Source organism: Rattus norvegicus, chromosome 1, assembly GCF_036323735.1.
Source record: "Rattus norvegicus strain BN/NHsdMcwi chromosome 1, GRCr8, whole genome shotgun sequence".
In the NCBI taxonomy this organism is placed as follows: Eukaryota; Metazoa; Chordata; class Mammalia; order Rodentia; family Muridae; genus Rattus; species Rattus norvegicus.
The window spans coordinates 41,012,146-41,034,038 of record NC_086019.1 but is presented as its reverse complement, the minus strand read 5'-3'; the positions used below and the strand labels follow the sequence as shown (position 1 = coordinate 41,034,038).

The following is a 21,893-nucleotide window of genomic DNA, read 5'->3' as shown; positions in this document are numbered from 1 at the left end:
ATGGGCACTGGAAAAAATTTCCTGAACAAAACACCAATGGCTTACGCTCTAAGATCAAGAATCGACAAATGGGATCTCATAAAACTGCAAAGCTTCTGTAAGGCAAAGGACACTGTGGTTAGGACAAAACGGCAACCAACAGATTGGGAAAAGATCTATACCAATCCTACAACAGATAGAGGCCTTATATCCAAAATATACAAAGAACTCAAGAAGTTAGACCGCAGGGAAACAAATAACCCTATTAAAAAATGGGGCTCAGAGCTAAACAAAGAATTCACAGCTGAGGAATGCTGAATGGCTGAGAAACACCTAAAGAAATGTTCAACATCTTTAGTCATAAGGGAAATGCAAATCAAAAGAACCCTGAGATTTCACCTCACACCAGTGAGAATGGCTAAGATCAAAAACTCAGGGGACAGCAGATGCTGGCGAGGATGTGGAGAAAGAGGAACACTCCTCCATTGTTGGTGGGATTGCAAACTGGTACAACCATTCTGGAAATCAGTCTGGAGGATCCTCAGAAAATTGGACATTGAACTGCCTGAGGATCCAGCTATACCTCTCTTGGGCATATACCCAAAAGATGCCCCAACATATAAAATGACACGTGCTCCACTATGTTCATTGCAGCCTTATTTATAATAGCCAGAAGCTGGAAAGAACCCAGATACCCTTCAACAGAGGAATGGATACAGAAAACGTGGTACATCTACACAATGGAATATTACTCAGCTATCAAAAACAACGAGTTTATGAAATTCGTAGGCAAATGGTTGGAACTGGAAAACATCATCCTGAGTGAGCTAACCCAATCACAGAAAGACATACATGGTATGCACTCATTGATAAGTGGCTATTAGCCCAAATGCTTGAATTACCCTAGATGCCTAGAACAAATGAAACTCAAGACAGATGATCAAAACGTGAATGCTTCACTCCTTCTTTAAAAGGGGAACAAGAATACCCTTGGCAGGGAAGAGAGAGGCAAAGATTAAAACAGAGACTGAAGGAACACCCATTCAGAGCCTGCCCCACATGTGGCCCATACATATACAGCCACCCAATTAGACAAGATGGATGAAGCAAAGAAGTGCAGTCCGACAGGAGCAGGATGGAGATCGCTCCTGAGAGACACAGCCAGAATACAGCAAATACAGAGGCGAATACTAGCAGCAAACCACTGAACTGAGAATAGAACCCCCGTTGAAGGAATCAGAGAAAGAAATGGAAGAGCTTGAAGGGGCTCGAGACCCCATATGTACAACAATGCCAAGCAACCAGAGCTTCCAGGGACTAAGCCACTACCTAAAGACTATACATGGACTGACCCTGGACTCTGACCTCATAGGTAGCAATGAATATCCTAGTAAGAGCACCAGTGGAAGGGGAAGCCCTGGGTCCTGCTAAGACTGAACCCCCAGTGAACTAGACTGGTGGGGGGAGGGCGGCAGTGGGGGGAGGGTTGGGAGGGGAACACCCATAAGGAAGGGGAGGGGGGAGGGGGATGTTTGCCCGGATACCGGGAAAGGGAATAACACTCGAAATGTATATAAGAAATACTCAAGTTAATTAAAAAAAAAACTCACCCAAAAAAAAAAGAAAAAAAGAAAAATTAATACAAAAAGCAATATATAAAAAAAATTATCTAGTGAATAATTAAAAAAAAAAAAAGAAAGACAAAAATTCCCACATTGTTCCTTGCTGGGTCCGATCCCCGAGTCCTGTTTATCAGTTGATAGAATCCATTCTTACCTTAAAGATCATGGGAGCTTTGCTACTTTGCAACAGAATTTCAAGGTAGCCATCCCTGAGGTTTAACTGTGTTTAAATGTGTAGGAAAATTAAACCACAGGATCAGACTGCCTAGAATTTTCAATCCAGTCTGACACACAAAACAAAACACAAAACAAAAACAACCAACTGAAAAAAAAAAAGAAAAGCCCTTAATATTAAAAAAATAATGTAGAGTTTCAAAACGGTTCAGGAAAACTCCTACAGAATCTTCATCCAGCCTCGCCCAAGGAGCTTCCATTGTAGAACTATAGAGATGGTTGTTCTAAATTGAAGTTGTTATCTGTGAAATAAAGTCACCTATTGACATTTTGGAAATTATGTTAGATCTCATTGTGTGTGTGTGTCTGTGTGTGTGTGTGTGTGTGTGTGTGTGTGTGTGTATGTCTGTGTGTCTGTGTGTGTGTCTGTGTGTATCTATGTCTCTGTGTGTGCACCTATGTGAATGTGTGTCTGTGTGTGTGTCTGTGTCTGTGTCTGTGTGTGTGCCTATGTGTGTGTGTATGTCTGTGTGTCTGTGTGAGTGTGTGCCTCTGTGTGTATCTATGTGTATGTATGCCTGTGTGTGTATGTGTGTCTGTGTCTCTGTGTGTGTGTGTGTGTGTGTGTGTGTGTGTGTGTGTGAAATTTTATCACATGTGTAGATTTCAATAGCTCTTAACACAACCAGGGAGAGATTATCATAAAATCTCTTCTGCATGCTGCCCCTTGAACAGTCATGTCCTTCCCAAGCCTCATGTTTGCAGTTTCCACAGCTGTTTGTGACTGAAACCTTTCTTCACACATCTGTCAGATGGGATCTTAAGTTGGATGGGGTGAGATGTCTGAGGCTTGTGTGGTGAAGTACGTTCCTGTTGGAACCCATAGGTGTCACATGCCACAGTTGTGACCTTTTAAATAATCACTTTTGACAAGATGTTGGAATGTTGTGGTGTTTGAAACCCTTTGTTTATTATTCCATGTTATGATGGACAATTGTAGCAGGGTCCAAAGAATTCAAGCTTTGAGTCCATCAAGACCCCACTTTCCGAGTCCTGGCTGAAGTTGAGCATTTGCTTCATTCTTGCAAGTGCTGTGCCTTGCATATGGGAACGGTGTTCTGTTGCTTAAAATGGCCTGCAGTCATGTTTGTCCCCAGAAACACCTTTCCAGATGGTGTCATCTCGAGGAAAAAGCCGTAAAAGCCTCTAAGTTAAACTTCCAGGGGTCAGGAGGACACGGAGCATTTAAAGGGTGACAATTGGTATTTCCAGATGGGGAGAGAAGGGCAGGGGTTACCTCTGTAAGCGTGCACGGGAATGAAAGCCTGAGTGACATGCCAGGGGCTTCTCTTCATTAAATGTACTTGTTTGAGCAAGGAAGAGGTGTCCAGAGATTCTTTAATTGGGCTCACATTGGAGCTCATCTTGTAAAGAATAATTAATTGTTGGCTACGGTTACTCCCTCCGTCACCCATCACTGTAAGTGACGGAAAAGAAGATCAAAGGGCGACACGGGAACACGGGTGACATTCACAGACACCGTCCCTTCCACCGAAAACCAAGCTCTTGATGGGGAGCGAAGGGGAAGAATCACATAATTTCCATACATTATAAACTCAATTAGCAAACTTACTCGAGGCTTTACTACGTAGCTTCAGCCGTTCTGGCGTGGATTTGTCAAGTAATATGTTATCCGTTGTTTATTTTTTCCTCAAGACAACATTGTTGACACACTATGAGTGTGTACCTGAGTCCTCCAGCATTTCTTTTTTTTTTTTTTTTTTTTTTTTTTTTGGAGCTGGGGACTGAACCCAGGCGCTTCCTAGGCAAGAGCTCTACCACTGAGCTAAATCCCCAACCCCCCTCCAGCATTTCTTGAAGTGAGTGGCTTGCAAACCCTCCGTTCTTCCTCCTCCTTTGACCTTTCAGGACTCACACTGTTGCCATTTTTTGCAAATGGCCTTGTTCATTTCGTAGTGTGGATTAGAGAAGGTCCAAAGAGGTTTCTTTGGAGTTGTTTCCACAATATTTCTGGCTTTAACGTGGGGAAATACTGTTCCATGGTGAGGAGACACATCGGACACCCACAGTCGCTCCAACAGATCAGGGAGTGCAGCATGAACATAGGGAAGTTGTTGAGCTGCTCTTCATGTATAATATTGGGTGTTTTGATGTAGATAACAGCGCATTACCTAAAGAGTAGTCTCAGTTTTGTGGTATGAAATGGATGAACATGGCTGTGAGAGATTTTGCAACTGCAGGAATACTATATTCCCTAGTCGTTAGCCCAGATAGTACATTTTGGAGTAATTTTTCTGTTTGATCTTATTTAGCAATTATAAGGGTTTTTTTTGCAGCAATATTTTCCTCTATTACTTTTTTTTAGTAATTATAAGTTTTTTACAGCAGTATTTTCCCCCTTTTTATTACTGTTTTCTGCTCTTATTATTTTTTTTTCTCGGCAGGGTTTTGTTTTACAACCCCAGCTTGCCTGGATGTCACAAGCTTTCTGACTTAGCTCTCTAGGTTAAAGGGTGGCACCACCTGGCGTAGCTTTATTTATTGACTTTAAAAACACCATACCTCTCTTGCTATGTTTTGAGACAATAAGAGCACATTTTAAAAATATTTAAAAGCCCTTGCTGTTTCTTTTTTTTTTCTTTTTTCTTTTTTTTCGGAGCTGGGGACCATACACAGGACCTTGCACTTGCTAGGCAAGCGCTCTACCACTGAGCTAAATCCCCAACCCCTCCCTTGCTGTTTCTTGCTGGAAGCCTGGGACACTCACAATGTCCCCAGCAGTTGTCGACATAATCACTCCACCATCCCATGATTCTCTTTGTCCTTGACAACCAGATGTGTCAGGCACTTGATGGGAGGTACAACCTAGGTGGCCCTCAGAGAGGGGCAGACTTCCGCCTCATGTCTCTGCCTCTCCCAGGAAGTGGCTCCACAGGACTCGAGGCTGACGTGTGTGTGTGTGTGTGTGTGTGTGTGTGTGTGTGTGTGTGTGTGTGTGTGTATGTGTGTGTGTGTGTGTGTATGTGTGTCTATGTCTGTGTGTGTGTGTGTGTCTGTGTGTGTGCATTGTCATCTTTGTTTCTGAGCTGCTGAAAGTCTGACACTTCTGTTAACAGCAGAGCTTACTCATAATTTCTTAACCATTGTCTTTCCCTATAAGAATAATAGATAATTAATAATTAATAGTAATATTAATAAAGGAAAGATGTTTATTTACCTCCAAGTTCTGGGAGCCGGGTGACCAAGATGGGTGGCTATATCTGGTGAAGGACTCACGTTGCACCCTAACATGGCAGTAAAACAAAAGGGGAAATGGGCACAGACCCATAAGGCAACACAGCCTGCTCTTGTGGCACCGAACAGAAGCATCACGGTTTTTACCGCAATTTTCCATGGGGACAAGATTTATTCAAACCACAGACCACAACATCCTCACTGAAGTAATTCCTCTTATTCTATGGGGTCCATCCAAGTAAAGGTGGTTGCTATAGCGACAAGGTCCCTGTAACCTCAATCGGGCAAGCATCATAGTTTTGTAATCTTTGCAAATTCAATCAGAACAGGGGATTTGTCCTGGTCACAGTTTCATGTCTTTGAATATATGTGTTTTTAGAAAGTCGGTATACATCGTGATCTCATGTTCATGCCCTTGACCCAGTTTCTCCTCATCGTTCTATAATAATTCACATCACCGAGCCCTTTTCCATATATTACCAAACATTTTACTTCCCTATTTTTCAGTGGATGGACTGCCAGACCGAAGGCTTCATGAAAGAACTGTGCTGCTGTGAACGTCTGTATATGGGCGTATAGAAGATTTCACACAGGCATAGTTTTTAACTGTCTTGAGTACTTGTGGGCATTGGCATCCGCTCAGCATCTGCTAGGGCCTCTGTGCTGGGTCCAGACATGGCTCCGTTTCACTTGTGGGTGCCCCTTTAATACCCGAACAATATATTATATATTGTTTCTTTACTAATCTCACTGCACTTGCCCAAAATTCTCCTCCTGAGACTTAACCAGAGAACAGAGTCTCTGCTGGGCTTTTCTGAGACTTCCTTTGTCGGTGCAATGAATCTGAGTCTTCACCTTAGCCTCAGGTAGACTCTTCAGACAGGGGCAAAAAGCAGCCACATTCTTCACCAAAACACCACAAAAACAATCTCCAGGCCACACACTGAAATTATTCTCCCTGAAGCCTCCTGGGCCAGGTCTATGCAGTTAAAATCACTCACAGCCACAAAGTCTTCCTGCCAGGATAGCTCATTGGGCCCCACTCAAACCATTTCTTGGCTTTCCAAATCCAAAGTCACAAAATTCACGTTCTTCCAAATAAAAGTATGGTGAGGCCTATCAGTAATACCCAGGCCTTGGTATCAACTTCTGACTTACTTAGGGTTTTACTGCTGCGGACAGACAGTGTGACCGAGGCAGCTCTCACAAGGACAACATGTGACTGGGGCTGGCTTACAGGGTCAGAAGTTCATTCCGTCAACATCATGGCAGGAGCAGGGCAGCGTCCAGGCACGATGGTGCAGGAGGAGGTGAGAGTTCTCCATCCTCATCTAAAGGCTGCTAGCAGAGCACTGAGAGACTTACAACCCACACCCACAGGGCTATGCCCACTCCAGCAGGGCCAAACCCTCTCCAGCAGGGCCAAACCCACTCCAGCCAGGGTCACACTTACTCCAGCAAGGCCACAACCACACCCACTCCAGCAGGGCCACAACCACCCCCACTTATTTCTGGCTCTTATTTCCTTTAAGTATGATATCTGGGACCTTTTGGTGGGACACCATCTAGCTCCTTCCCTCTATGTCTATTGTCTGACCTTGGTGCTCCAAGCTGTCCTTGTATGTCAGTTTATGGCTGGGTTTTGCTTCTAGTTGCTTGAATGTTTTGTGTTTCATGTTTAAAAGAAAAACATGGTTAAAACTTTAAATGCTGGTTGATTCCTCCCTTTATTTAGTTTTAAGTCCTTTCAGGAAAGGAACAAATAAATAAAAAGCAGTTTAAATTGACCTTTGGAGATCTGCATCATAGATAACTGGTTATCTCTGGTGTCACAGTCATGCATGTCTCTGACTGGATCTGGCATCAATGGAGGAATGTAGCTAGGAGCCTAGGTCTGTCCACTGGGGAAGCTCCCCAGGAGGCTGGCTAAATGTTTACACTAGCTGATCTTAAATGTGCCAGCAGCCTCAAAGCTCCTATGGTAATGGAGCTGTTAGCTGTTTCTCTTAGAGAAATCTTTAACTGTGATTATTGGATTCAACAGGTAACAAGGTGCTTCTTTTAAAATGACAGCCAGAAAAAGTAAAAATGGTATTTGATCTAAATACTAAAGATATGTGTTGTCACTTCATTTTTTTTCTGTTTGGTTTTAAATGTACAATGCGCTCTACATGTCTTGGCTATAGGTGACTGGCTTTTAAGTTATTGGGTATGGTTAAAAGTTTGTAACATTGGTAACAGAAAGTGGCTTAAAACTGGAGTCATTCTAGACAACACGTGGCATGAGCCAACATAGGGAAACAGGTCTAGATTGGGATCATATTTTAATATAACTCTTATCATGGAAACCAGACTTTTAAAAGAATTTAGGGCAATGTCTCTTTGGTGAGGTATTAGAGCCTGCACCATTGCTCGTTCATATGCAAGACTTGGCAGTCATACTTTATAGCTCGAGGAATGGACTTGGAGTTTTGGAGAGACAGGATTTTAGAGAATAGATTGTTTGTTGGAGGGTGACTTTTGCTTTCCAAAGTTATGGCTGTGCTCTTGTGTTACAAGGGAAACTTAAAGATTGTGGTTAATGATTGCCAGTGTTACATTGACTACTGTTTACAGTTCGGTCACAGAGAGACGCAGGATTCTAACTCACACATATTGGTAATTCAGGAAAAATCAAACAGGTGGAGATTGTTACGAAGGGTTGATGAGACTACGGAACTTATAAGAGCATTACAGCCTGATTGCTTACTCCAAATGCTATTTCAAGAAATACATATAGAATTATGATAGGTTTAAGAGATTGTTTTTATGCTGTTTCTTTGCACTCTGGGGTTGTTATGAAATATTGCATTATTGTGTTTTCTTGGGTGTTGTTTGCCTTGACCATACATTTGTATGACTTTTTCAAAGAAAAGTGTATTCACTCTTATTTATTTTGATGAATTGTTCTTTGGCTGACTTTTGTCTGTGGTCCCTCTGCATGCAGTTCCCTCAGTGGCCAGCAGATGGCACTAGATACCCTGTTACAGATGATGGTTAAGCACACTATAGGTCCTCTGAGTGAGCAGCAGATTTTGCATTGGGTTCTGTTGTTTATGACCTGGAGTTTGCCTCTCCCCTATGTTTATCTCTGGTGTTAACTGTCATTCATGTCTCTGACTGGATCAGGCCTCAGTGGAGGAATGTAGAGCTCTGTGAGCTGGGTGACAGCTGGTCTCCTGGGAGTCAGGTAGTACTGTCTCTGTTTAGTGTGGGCCTCCTGTGTCTCTGGTTAGAGCAGGCCTCCAGGGTCCCTGGAGTTTAAAGCCACAGGCCTCAGAGAATTTTGAGAGAGTCTGTCCTATTATTTTCTATCTTCCCTTCACATTTCCTACATGTTTAATAGAGTACAGAGTTGGTAACTATGAATTATATTTCCTAGGTATCTCTCAAACCAAGAGTTTGCATGTGACTAAGTTCTAGCCAGAAACATGTGAACAGTGTCCATAGACAAAATGACTGCCATTTTCTTCTTTATGTTTACCCTCCCTAGTACTGAGGATCAAATTCCTATATTCTCAAAGATAGTTGCTTTATTCAATATCAAGAATGTATGTGTAAAGTGTCAACATCTGGTGTTGGGAATTGTCTTATTTTGTCCCCAAAAAGCGTCACTTCTAGACCTGAGTGCCCCGAGGGCTTCAACTGATAATAAAGAGTTGCCATAGCCAATGGCTGAGCAGAAAGATAGAAAGACAGGTCAAGGGTTTAGGAGAGAGGAAAGGATGAAGAGAGTCACCATGATCCAGAGTTAGAAGGATCAGATTTAAGAGCTACAGGAGAGAAAGCAGCCTATGATGTTGGAAGAAGGGAACTGGACCCTATTGGGGGAGTGGGGTGTTTCCCAGAAGGTAACAGGGCAGCAAAGATAAAACATAGATTTAAAAGGTGTTAAACCTGGGATGCTGGGTGGAAGGGAGATGTATGGTAGCTGTCAGGAGAATTAGAAATGTGCCTTTCATTCTCAAAACTGGAGAACTCTTGGGCAGGTGCCATGACTGTACTAAGGAGCCAAAGTTCTTTAATTAATTCACTGCTACAGTCTGGTACATTGAGGTCCCAAGTGAGGGTCGCATTAACCTGGACAAGAGTTACACAGCCCAGTCAGCCAATGCACAGTTTATTCAGCTTCAACTTCTTTTAAAGGCAAAGCAGGATAAAAGTTTCCCACCATTTCTAGGTCTCACCAGCTGCTATTTCTCTAGCAATAGCACATCTTGGATCAAAGTGACCCAAACTTCCTTGCAGAATCTGTCAGCAGTCCAACTCTTAGATGTGTTAGAGGTGCTGCTGTCTAATTAAGCTATAAACAAAGTTACTTTCTCATGAGAAAATGACCATGAAGTCCACGTCCTCAGGTTCGCAGCTTATTTGGGAGACAGAGCACCAGGATCCTCTGCTTGAGGAATTGCCTCCTCTGTATCTCAGTGTGCTGAGAGTGACCGAACCATCCTAGGGTGCCCTGCAGCTGGCAAGCTAGGAGCAGTCGCCTCATGACATTTCTCTAAATTAAAGAAAAATAGTGTCAACCCTAATCCCTAGAGAATGGCTAAGCAGACAGAGGGACCTGTGGCCCTGAATAGCCAGAGAAATGCTGCCCTCTGTGGATTGGCTGCCTACCTTTTGGCTATCACAGGCAAGGGAAAACTCTCAATATTTGCACCAGATCCAGTCTTTTCCAATAGTTTGGCCTGTGCCCTAATTAACTTAAAAACACTTAATAATTTTAGTATTAATAATTTATTACAAATTTCAGCTACATAATTCAGACTGTGCCTAAAATGGGAAAAATGAAAGGAAGTAAATTCTTAGTAATCTCAGATGTAATAATCAGGGACTTTAGAGAATTATAGAGCCTTTGTTGTATAACTAAACCTTCAAGAAGTTACTCTTAAACCTTGAGTGTAACCAAGCAAGACTGAGCCAGAAAGCAACATTCTGATTCACTTTTATACTAGACTCAAGGACAATCATATACAATACACACATCAATCACAGACATTTTCTTTTGTCCTCTCCTGCTTACATGGAAAGCAATGGAGCCAGAAACTCTGATGATAAACTTCAGTCCAAACACAAGAAGCCAATTAAAATAACAACAACAATAAAGAAACCTGGTTTGATAGCACACACTTTTGCTGGGGGGACAGAGACTCCATATCCTCCCTAGCCAGTCAGCCGGGCTGACCTGTCCTATTCCTAGTCAAATGAAAACTCCCATTTTATAAAATCTGGTGGATGGCACCTGAAGAGTAAACCCCAAGGTTGTCCTCTGGCCTGCACACATGCAAGCTCACATATGCAGAGCCACAGGACCAAACTAGCCTGTAAAAGGTTTATCATGAGCCAGGAAGATAGCTCAATGTGTAAAGGTACTTGTGTGGCCAAGCCTGACATAATCAGTTCAATACCTGGGACCTACACAGAAACCTGACTCCTACCAGATGGCCCTGACCTCCATGCTTTGAGGTTTGGTCTGTTGCTCTGTATTGTAATGGTAACTGCAGGCGTCCACGGGCTGATTGTCCCAGAGACAAGAGAGTCCACATGTAGACCCAAGTGATACTATGTAAACTTGTGTCCCCAAATTATTTCTGATAGATGAATAAGGATTCCAACAGTCAACAGCTGGGCACAGGGAGGGTTTAGCATCCCAGGACTTGAGGCATCCAAGAAGAACCATGAGGAATAAAGAAGGTGAAGGGAGGAGGAAGCCGCCATGGGTCAGGTGGGTTGGCTAATTGGTGTTAAGAGCAGCCCAGATGAAACACAGTAAATTATATAGTGGGATTATAAGCTGGGAAACAGACATAACAACCAGAGGATCCATATCTGCCCAGCTCCTGTGCTGATTAAGGCTTAATGTAAATATAAAGCTTGTGGGTGTCTTTTATCTGGGAACTAAGTGGTCAGAGGCAGGGGAGAAAACCTGGGTTGGGATTAAATAATTTCTACAACATCTACACTCACAACTCCTGCCCCTCTACACACACACACACACAAAATAAATGTAATTTTAAAAAGGGGGATAAGGAACTTGTCATCAACCATGGGGATCCAAGTTCTATCACTAAAACCCATGTGGTAGGATGATGACCTCCTCACTCATTGTCCTCTGACCTACATATATGCACACTAACATATAGGCATATGCACACAGAATACGATAATGTATCAATTAACGGATTAATAATTTAATTAAAGTTTTTTGAAATCATCTGTTCTTGGTCCCCGCTCACTTCTTTCTTTGGTTTAAACAGCTCGCTTCCCCACATCTGCCTCTCCTTCTCACATGCCTTTCATGCTTGCATGTGTGTTTCTCCTCTCTTAGTGTCTATGTTTAACTCTATATTCACTTGTTTATAAACTACAGATCTGGTGGCTAGACACATGGTTTCCTGGTTAAAAGAACTTGCTGTGGGATCATAAGGCTTGGAGTCCAAATCCTATCATCCTGCAAACACCAGCTACTACATCTGCCAGGAATCAGACAACATCCTCTTGGGCAGAAATAATGAAGTACTGCCAGTAATTTGGAGGAACATACACTTACAAATATATGGCAAAAGTGCAAAAGTTGTCCTTTTAAAATGTAGCTCACAAAAGTGTTAGGACCTGGGATATAAATCAAAGGGAAGTAAAAATTCTGGTTCCTTTTATACCATGTGAGCCAATCAAGTACTGTTATGTCTACAAACCTGTTCCTTTGTCCTTACGCCAAATTTAAATAGTGCTTTGGGATATTAAATGGGAAACCACTTAGCAAAGAGTCCTGGAGCATAGTCCATACTATGGACTTCACCAATTATTATTAAGTTTTGGAACAAATGTTAAAAAACAAGTAGGGTTTCATGTACATTTTTAAGTGTCAGGCTCAAGGCTTACAATCCTATGACATAAGGTTGAGAGTGATATATAAAAGGAATTACAAAATATCATTTGCCAAGGAAAAATGCTAAGTAAAAATACGCTTCAACTTGAGAACCAAAATACAACATGTAGGAAAGCTCCTTGTACAAAATGGTAGAAAACATCACACTAAAGATAATAAGACACCTCTCCTTCCTGAACACTACAAGAAACAGAATTCCCTGAGATCTTCTAGGGTTTTCCTGTCTGGATAAAGGAAGCCCCAGTAAGTTCTCTCGTCACCACAGTCGTATTTCCAGTAGAACATCAAAGCAAAACCTAGGAAAGGCTTTCCCATTCTCAGCAATTCATTTTTATTTCATTCTAGACTTACCGATAAACTACTTCGAAAGGCAAACAAATTTTGGTAGGCAGCAAAATTTCACTCAAAAAATAAATAAAAATGAATTCTATTTTATCTTTTGACAACAATGAAAAGTGTCAGAGAACAAGAAATGGTAACACACCTTTAATCCCAGCACTCTGGAGACAGAGGTAGGTGGGCAGATCACTTGACTTTGAAACCAGGCTGATCTATAGGCTACTCAGGAAGTTTGTGCATCTCTGAAAAATCCAGCCTCCAACAAAAGGAGGGAGGGAGGGAGGGAGAGAGAGAGAGAGAGAGAGAGAGAGAGAGAGAGAGAGAGAGAGAGAGAGAGAGAGAAAGAGAAAGAAAGATCCAATTTAATTAAAAAGTTTGGATTATCTGTTTATATGTTTCTTTGTTCGGGGACTGGAGTGCAGAGGGTTTTCTAGCAAAATAAAGCAAGCAGAATTTACTTATGAAGCCTGCAGGATCATTTCCCACAGCAGTACTATCCACCCCACTGCTAAACTCTGCAGAGCATCGATGGAGTGGGTATGAAACTTCTCTAGTTTTCCTTCAAGCTGTAAACTGCAGGCCAGTAGCATCCTCAATGCTGCCTCCCAAAGTGGCATCTTCATCTTATACCATCTCATCCCATGTGGTTGGGGGAATGAGAAGGATATGCAGGCTCTGATGCTGTTTCCCCTGTGTTTACTTTCCAAATGCTTTTATATCCTTGCTGTTTTCATGTTCCCCTTATAACAAGAGCCTCTGTGGCACTATTTCTGTGTAATTGTCTCTAGCTTGTCACTACATGAGTACATGGTGGCCAGACTCTGCTGACTTTAATAGATACCAGAGAAAATATGAGATCCACACCCCAACCCCCTCTGCCTTTATCTTGCTAGTCTCCACCCAGCTCAGTAGTGCATCGTGAGAGGATTCTCACAGAGGTGTGTGGACAGTCTAGTTTCTGATGAACAAGCTCTGTCTACATCACTTCCTCAATGACAACCCCTCAAACCCTAGGAGATGCATCCTAGTAATGTGAGACAGCCAGTATGAAGCCCCTGACTTTTGCTTAGGGCAAACATTTAAGCAGGGCATACCCTGATCTCAGGTTCAGGGCAGTTTGTCTGCCTGACAGGTGGCTTTGTGTCTCCATGAGTAATCTCTACTTAAAGGCGGACTTGTCACAAGAAAGAGTCCAGAGCTGAGTCTTACATTCTAAGAACTTCACATCTTATCAATTACACTTCTGGGCTGCGTGTTTTCAGTCGCCACATATTCAAGTCACCAGTTTTGTTTGTTTGTTTGTTTGTTTGTTTGTTTCCAGTATTGGACACAGAGAGGTAGCAGTTCTACTGTGTTCTGTGTTTCGGACATATGACTGGATGGTTGACTTTCTGTCTCTACTTCCGCAGTTAGACCATCATGCTGAATTAGTAAGTTGGAATCCTCATTTTGTAGTTCAAAAGTGACTTCTTTCCACTTCTAATTGTAGCATCAGCATCTGAGTACAAGTTTAGTTTATACATAGTCTAGGATTTCTTAACAGAAAATATATTGATACCCTCAGCTTTAGAACTGAGACATAAAGCTTTGCTAATTTTCAGTTCCTGTTCTTGAGGCCATTGTATTTGGGGAACATCATGTGATTAGTAATTGCACGTCAACTTGGTCAGGCACGGGATGCCCAGGAGCTGACTAAATATTATGTCTTACAGTATCTGGAAGAGTGTTCTAAAGAGTTTAGCATCCACACTGGTGGACTAAAGGACATAACTTCTCCTCTGTGTGTGTGTGTGTGTGTGTGTGTGTGTGTGTGTGTGTGTGTGTGTGTGTGTGTGACATCTGGCCAGTTGCTGGCTGAATAGAAAGAGGAATATAGGTGAAGGTTGATTCCTAGCTTGATTTGGGGGATTGATCTGTCAGTGTTATTTTTAATTCTCAGGCTGTCAGGCTGACTAGATCTCAACTGTGACCTCTACAGTTTTGAGATTTCTTTCAAACATAACACTGACTTTACAAGTAGAAACACATAGAGAGCCACATGTAAGTCAAGGGCTGGAATACAGACTGAGAAAACTGTTCCTAGGCAGTTTTGTAGCTTGAGTGTGAAATACACTATTGAAAAAACATTGTGCATCATATGACTGTGTATACAGAACACACATGCAGAGAGAGACATATACAATTGGTTCTATTTCTTTTATTTCTTTGAAGAAGTCTGACTAATACTTAGTACTTGAAATCTAAAATTCATAGTTTTCTTTATGGATCTGTAAGTCAGAGGCTTTGGAAGGCAAGTTACTTGCTGTAGGTCATTCTTCAAAGGAAGGCGACGATAAACATGAAGGAAAGGTGAACGTCGTGGAGGAAGTTAACACTGGGCCTGCATAGTTACATTGGGAGGACTCGTGTCTTTCAAAACACTCAATCTTTACTTCCTGATTTCTACACATGTCTAAATGTTTTCAAAAGGAGTTCTAAGAACTCCATCTGTGCCTGGTAGTAAACTAGACAAGGCTCACACCATTCACTGTAGCAACTGAAGTCACTGAAACCTGGAGATTAGATATAAAGGATGTGCACTGTCATCCACACAGTCCACAGAGTCCTGTGAAGTTTCTATGTTGCTAGCTATTGTATGTTTGCTATCCTCCAGCACCATCAGTCACTATCCTTGGTTCTTGTTTTGAGCCTGAACCTCATTGAGGACCTGCTAGAAAGGCAGTCTGAGTAGATCTCTGGTCATAGAAGATAGCAAGAAAGATGAGCACCATGAAGGTAACCTAGAACTCATGAAGGACTGAAGCCTTTGAGGATACACTGGATGTGCACATGTCTTACCGTCTCCAGCCTTAGTAGCACCAGTATCCTGCAGAGGAGCTCAATGATCTGAAAATGTACATGACTTGAGACTTGAAGAACCATTGGTGGAGACCGAGGAGTTCCAAGTGCAGATGATATCCTATGCAGCAGGATGAGCCAGCAGGTCAGGAGGAGTGTGGGATGCCACCAGCATGCCCAGAGACTTGCATTTTGTTTTTAGAGTGGGGACACAATGGTGATGCTTCTCTGCTGCTTTTCAGATGACAGGCAACATGACACTTGCTCAATCGCAAGCGAGTGCTTGTCACAAGGATTCTGGATGGTGTTTTCTTCTGGAAGATACAAGGAAACTCTACCATTCAGCTCCTCTAAGGCTTCAGGCATCTGCATGGAAGGCACAGCAAGAGGAGAGACAGTGTCAGTGCATCCACTGCTCCACCACAGTCTGCTTTCTCATTAGGAAAACAAAAGGTCTCCCAGGAATTCGGAGACCTGCAAAGAAGGAGTTTGAAACAGCTTTCAAATGACTCAAAAGCGTTTTTAAAAAAATCTATTGAGTGAGTTCTCATGTGAAGTTCATAGAACACTCACTTCCTAGTTTGAAAATTGGTATTTGAGGAGCAAATTAAACATCCAAACTTCATAAAATCTTCCTAACAATATATCTTAAGGAAACCAAATAGGTCCAAATGATGACTGTTTTACTGTATAGAAGGCTCTTAATTAAGAATATGGAAGCAATACAGAATCAGAAAAGCCCACATTCTGTAATTCCTATTAAATTTAGCAATTTAGTTACTATGTTGAATTCTAATTAAAATGTTTAGCTGTTGGGACCTAAGAAAGTCACATAGGACCAAAAGTAACCTTGCAGAGATGGCTTTCTTGTGGCTGATTTCATTTCAGTGAAAGCTCAGACTGGACCAACAAGCTCATCAGGTAAAGGAACTTGCTACCAAGCTTGGTGACTTGAGTGTGATCTCTGGAATCAGGTCCAAAGGACAGAACTCCTCCAAAAGTTATCCACTGATGCCACACAGTGCACAGTGGAATTCATGTGCACAAGTGCACACATACACACACACACACACACACACACACACACACACAAAGAGAGGAGGGGCAAGAATAAACATAATATATTTTGCAAAAGCTCAAATGTCACAGTGCCTAAGAATGAATCTTGGCATCCAGTCAGTGTTGCAGAACAGAAGGCAGAAGCAGGCCAAGTCTTCAGCAAGCTAGCATGTTTCTAAGAATGTGGGTCCTGAGGCAAAACAAGGTTTGGAACCAGGGTGTGTTCAAACAAATGGACCATAAAAGGATTTTTTGAGGACTTGATGCAGACATTTGCACTTGGACCAGAATTATTGTTAATGTTGGCATTCATTCTACACTCCACTGAGCCAAGCTCCCTGGGCAAGCCATCCCCAAATAGGACTTGGAAGTGCCATTTCCACATCTAGCTACTAGGATAAAGAGTCCCACCTCTAAATCCCCTGCCTGTGAGTTCAGAGCATTCCAGGGGTATCTGAAAAGATCTTCCCAGTACAGGCCCAATACCTCTGAGACATTCTCATGCTCTTCCTACCCCAGGTTTAGTCTCCTTGATGGTGACCTGGGCCCTTGAAAACAAAAGAAGTAAATAGTTCTTAAGAAGCTGTGGCTTTTTGTTTAGCTTCTGGTTCTTAGAGGCTTTGATGAGAAGCTAAATTATAGGAAAAAAGATTTTGCACATTAATTTGGGATCATAGAATTCACATCCAACAAACTGGCGAGACTGGACTCAGAGCTGGAGAGGGGAGACCCAGATGGAACTTGAGAACTGTCCAAAGCTACATCCCATTTCCCTTTGCAACTGCAAGAGCGGGAGAGACCGATTTCTGAGTTGTGCTGATTTGTCCTATACTAGGCTTGGTAATGAGAAAGCACAGTGCCTCCGTTTGTAGCCTCAAACTCCAGGCTCTCCTATCTCAGTTTCCCATGCATCAGGAGGGCACGTATGCGCTGCCAAATTGCTAGCAGGAACAGAAAGATTTCTGTATTCTGTTATCTTCTTCATGGGCTGAGGCTGAGCCTGGAGTCTCTATGTCAGTAGCATCTTTCAAGGCTGTTCCTCTGCAGCTCTGAAACCTTTTTTTTTAATACAAACCAAGTTTATTTTGCCTTTTAAATAGTGTTCATATAGCACTGCAGCTAGGTAAACAATGTGAATTAGTATACGTCATCTCAAAAGTCAGAATCTTGTTATCGTTGTTGTCGTTTTTTAATGGGTTGTGAAAAAGATGCAGCCTATTCTAACAGGATAAATATTTTTAACCATTTCACTTTGAGTTAAGGAAGGCTCACAAATGAGCAACAGTCCTCATTGAGGAAAACAGAAAGCTATTGTCGACAAGGGACAGCTCACACACACAAGCAAAAAGAACTGTGTAAAAATAACTAACTGTTCCCATATTAAACCTTGAGCACTGGGGAGATGCCTGAGGAGGTTCACTGTCAGAATATTCAAGCACTTGGGCACCCTCTAGAGGAACAACTTGAAAACCTACAAAACTTCATTTGGAGAGGTTCACTGTCAAAATATTCAAGCACTTGGGTACCCTCTAGAGGAACAACTTGAAAAACCTTCAAAACTTCACTTGGAAATAAGAAAAATCTGATTTTACCTAAGCTATGAAATTTTAAGCTCAGAAGTACCACTTGGACATTTTTATTTGGAAACCTCTCCAGAAAGTGTCTTGCTCAAAAGAACCCATGAAATGGGCGCAGCCACTGTCTTTGCTACTGTTCCAGTCCTTTCTGTACAGCAACACAGGGACAATCATCTCCAGTTTCTGAACTGCAGTAAACTGTAAGCACTGCTACAGTGTGGGACAGCTAGCTTTCCTCCAGTTCTTAGGGATAGCATTCTTAACATTTGAATGCCTGTAGCATCGCTCATCTTTGTCCCTTCTTCCTCCCTCCTTCCTGTCCTTCTATTTGTCTGTGCTAGACAAGGTTCTGCCATTAAACTGTCACCCCATATCTGAGTTTCTTTTCATAGGATTAAGTCACCAAATCATATAAAGTCACATCCCCTGAGATGACAGCTTGTTTCCATGTCACTTCCTTATGGCTGTTCTTTTGAGAAAGGCTCTCAATGCACAGCCCAGACTTAACACAACCTAGAGACCCTCCTGTCTCTGACTCCCAGTCCACATCGCTTTCATCTGAAATGAGATTAAAAGCTCAAGTTTCAACTTTTGTCTCCAGTCCTGGGAGCTTTCTCTCTTGAAGATGCTCTGATAATTAAGTGGGCCAGCGTTGATTGGAATCAGTTTGACTTTGGGTTGGTAAAAATTTTCACTGAGTTCATGGACTTCATTTCTTCTCTTTGAGTCTCTGAGAACCTGGTTCTTATTTTGTTCTTCAGGGACCAAGAGTCCAGAGATTAGAAATACACCAAAGGTGAAGATTCTAGTAAGAAACCTTGACCCATAAACTCAGGCCTTAAAGAGAACGCTAAGGATGACTTAGAAGTAAAGGCAATGTATTTTTACACTCTGTTCATGGGGAGAATAAAAATCAGTAAGATAGACGGAAAGAGAACACTAAAGACAACAGAGACCTGCCCATGAGACCTTACAGGTATCTGTTGGTTGGCGTTCTCTGTGAGCTTGTAGCCCCAACATCATCTCACCTGGATGTTCTACTAACCTCATGCCTTGTTAAGTTTACAGTTGTTTAAGATCAGACATAGTACCAGTGTCATAGTCAATGTTCTATTGCTATGAAGAGACAACGTGACCATGACAACTCTTACGGAGGAAAATTTTTAATTGGGACTGGCTTAACATTTTCAGGGGTCTAGTCTATTATTGTCACGGGGTATGGGGTTGGGAACACAGGAAGCCATGGTACTAGAGAGATAGCTGAGACTTCTACATTCCAATCAGCAGGCAGCAGGAAGGGAGCAAAGGCATTGGGCCTAGCTTGACCATTGTTAGATTCTCTTTTTGATCACCAAGAAACAAATAGATTTAGGTCTGTGGAGATTTCCAGGCAAATGTGGTGGTTAGGCCCTGTAATTGTAACAACTTGGAGACAGAGAATAAGTCAAGGTGAAGACCAACTTTAGCCCAGAGTGAGACCCTGTCTCAAAAAAAAAAAAAAAAAAAACCCACGAAGAAAAACAAAAAAAGAAGAGCCTGAAGAAATGTACCACACCTTGATTACATAACCTTCTTGATACCCTGAGATATTACTGGGGTCAGGCTAGTTGGACAGTAAATCTTAACAGTGAACAGCACTGATCAATCAATAGGCCTTGACTGTATATAAAGAGAAAGGGGGTGGAGCATAAGTATTCATTGCTGTCTGCGTTCTCAGAGAGGATAATATGTAGACAGCTGCTCAACCTGCCATGGTGGACTGTGGCCTCCAATTGTTGGCCAACATACACCACTTCATTAAGTTGATTCTCGGGCATGTGATTTAGTAATGGGGAAGGAACTCATGTGGTAGGACATCTACAAATCCGTGTGAACAGGCAGGCATGTTAAAAATAGGGAAAGGGTCCAGAGGAAGCTTCATAAACAAGAAAATCTCCAAATTGCAGTCTTTAAGTATACTGTATGTACAACACCAACATTAACATGTAAAACATATCCAGATTTCAAGGAGAGACATTCTAGTCATGGTGGCACATGTGTGTAATCCCGACACTGGGAAGATGAAGCAGGAGGATCTCTGTGAGTTTAGGTCAGCCAGGACTACATAAGCTGGGAAGTGGAGTGGAGATCTATGATTGCAAGGAGTGTTGTAGTCTAGAAGCCAGGAGAGGCAATTTGAACAGATGGTAGGTTTACTTCACTGCTATAGCAACTAGAACTCTGCTTCATTGATTCTAGTCTTAGGGAAGAAGAAAAATAAGATCCTGCATATAGGTTCCACTTTTGAGCCAAGATTCTGGAGCCATGGCAGTTTGGGAATCTTTTAGGGAAGTACGATCTCAACCAATGATTCTCAGCCTCCCTAATCCTGTAACGCTAATATATTTTCTCATGGCTTTGTGACTCTTAACCACTACTTCATTTTGCTTCTCTTCATGATTCAAATTTTGCTCCTGATTTGATTGTAAAGAAAAATGGATGGAATATCTGATATGGAAAATATATGTGACCCCGTATTGATTATGATCCACAAGTTGAGAATCACTGGTCTAAACTGCTAATTTTAAACAAAAATGTTTTTCAAGTACTTTCTACAATGTACATTGACCATTACTATTTTTGTTTTATTTTCAATAAAAAAAGGATTTTATTATTAACATCGATGGAAGCTTACTAACCTTGGATTTTTATGAAAATTGGCTTAGCATCCCAGATGGAACTCTGGCTGGAAAAATTCAAAGGTAATGATACAGTAAACACTTGGGGAACTGCACCAATATAGACGCAATGCTTTTGTAAAGTACATAGGCTTGTGTTTACAGGATTATAAGCTGGAATGATGTTCTATGCCAAGAGGTTTCCTTAGGTCAGACATGTATTGTCACTTTTTAAACATTCCCATTTCTCAAGCTAGCATGTTGAACCATGTTTGTAATCTTACCTGGGAGCCTTCTCCTTTATAAATGTCATGATTTAGAAGACAGTCTATGTAACACCACGTGTTCAGGTCAGTTTAGAGTATTGGTTTAGTTGCTGTGTGAGACAAATTAAAAGAAGTAAGTGTGTATAATACCTGTGGGTTACTCGCATCCTAGAATTGTTACCATGGTATTGTGAATAGTTCACATGGTCAATATGTGTCATTGATTAGAACAGGAATCTCTTACTGAATTCTTCTTTCTCAACTCTAACTACCTAGAGAAGTCTAGATCAGGTATAGCTTTGACTTTTTTGAATCATTTTTCTGTGTGATACATAGAAGGATTTCATACTTAACCAGAGCTTTGAGCTCCCATTGCAACCCAGGAGCCCTGCATCTCTGTCTTGCTGTAGCAAAGCTTTTATAATTGCATTTTGTAGGGTCACAAGTGTGCTCTCTGCTCCTTATGTTCTAGAGTGTCACAAGAGTGTTACATGGATTCATACTACATTAGATATTAAATGTGTCTCCACTCCATATGGTTGGAAAGATGGTTTGCTGTTTAAGAACACTGGATGTTCTCATACACAGAACACACATGGTTTTCAAAAATCTTCATTCATTCTAATACCAGGGCATTGAGTAGAGTCATGAGTGCGATTTTGCTCCTTATGTTCTAGATTGTTATAAGGGATTGTCGTCGATTCATAATACATTAGATACTAAATGTGTCCCCATGGTGGCAAGAATGATGGTTTGCTGTTTGTGTTATCAAATTCATAAATAATTTGAAAAATGTTTTTCCATGTTTCTGTACAGAAAAGTGATTTGCAGAAAATATTTTATGTAATACTCTAGCTATATATTCTTACTTCTTTTGAATTCTGATTATACTGTGAGTTGGTCTACAAAACATTTACCCTACTTGTTCTTTGTAGTTAGATTTCTAACTTACATTATTTTCAAGATGGTCTAACCTAAAATTCTCCTTTTTCTTTGTTTAGCCTTTTGCAACAGATCCCAAAACCAAACTTTATACTATTAAAACATCTCATATGTGTATTAGTAATAATAAAAAATTCTTCCATGAATAATTTAGACAGTTACAGGTTATCTCTGCGCATAGCTCCACATGTACTGTGGGGTCAGACTTCGAGAGATTCATTATTTGGGAGTGACGTCTTAAGAAAGGTAAGAGG

The 21,893-nt window shown here is 41.6% G+C and overlaps 1 long non-coding RNA gene across 8 annotated transcripts in view; it reads left to right on the top strand.

The window, feature by feature from the left end:
- Positions 1-21,893, top strand: part of LOC120099103 (uncharacterized) — a 49,386-nt gene that overhangs the window by 5,449 nt on the left and 22,044 nt on the right. The window contains exons 1-3 of one of the 8 annotated variants that reach the window (XR_010058941.1): positions 5,542-13,730; positions 20,418-20,515; positions 21,794-21,885. This is a non-coding gene — a long non-coding RNA (uncharacterized LOC120099103). Of the gene's footprint in view, positions 1-5,538; positions 21,886-21,893 lie in introns of those variants that run through there. The other 7 variants (XR_010058930.1, XR_010058938.1, XR_010058936.1 and 4 more) reach the window with 7 other exon arrangements.